The following is a 217-nucleotide window of genomic DNA, read 5'->3' on the forward strand; positions in this document are numbered from 1 at the left end:
CTTTTATCATTCTTCTTGTTTCCTTTCTTGTTCGAATTGCCACTGTTGCAGGTTTTCTTGCCACTGCTGTTGTCTCTCTTCTTGTTTCTTTTCTCGTTCTTTTTGTTTTTTTCTTTTTCCTCCAACAACTGCTGTAATCTCTCTTCTTGGTTCTTTTCTCATTCTTCTTGTTTCTTTTCCTCCACCAGTGCTGTTGTCTCTCTTCTTGTTTTTTTCT

Source organism: Limulus polyphemus, unplaced genomic scaffold (genome assembly GCF_000517525.1).
Source record: "Limulus polyphemus unplaced genomic scaffold, Limulus_polyphemus-2.1.2 Scaffold1178, whole genome shotgun sequence".
NCBI lineage: Eukaryota > Metazoa > Arthropoda > Merostomata > Xiphosura > Limulidae > Limulus > Limulus polyphemus.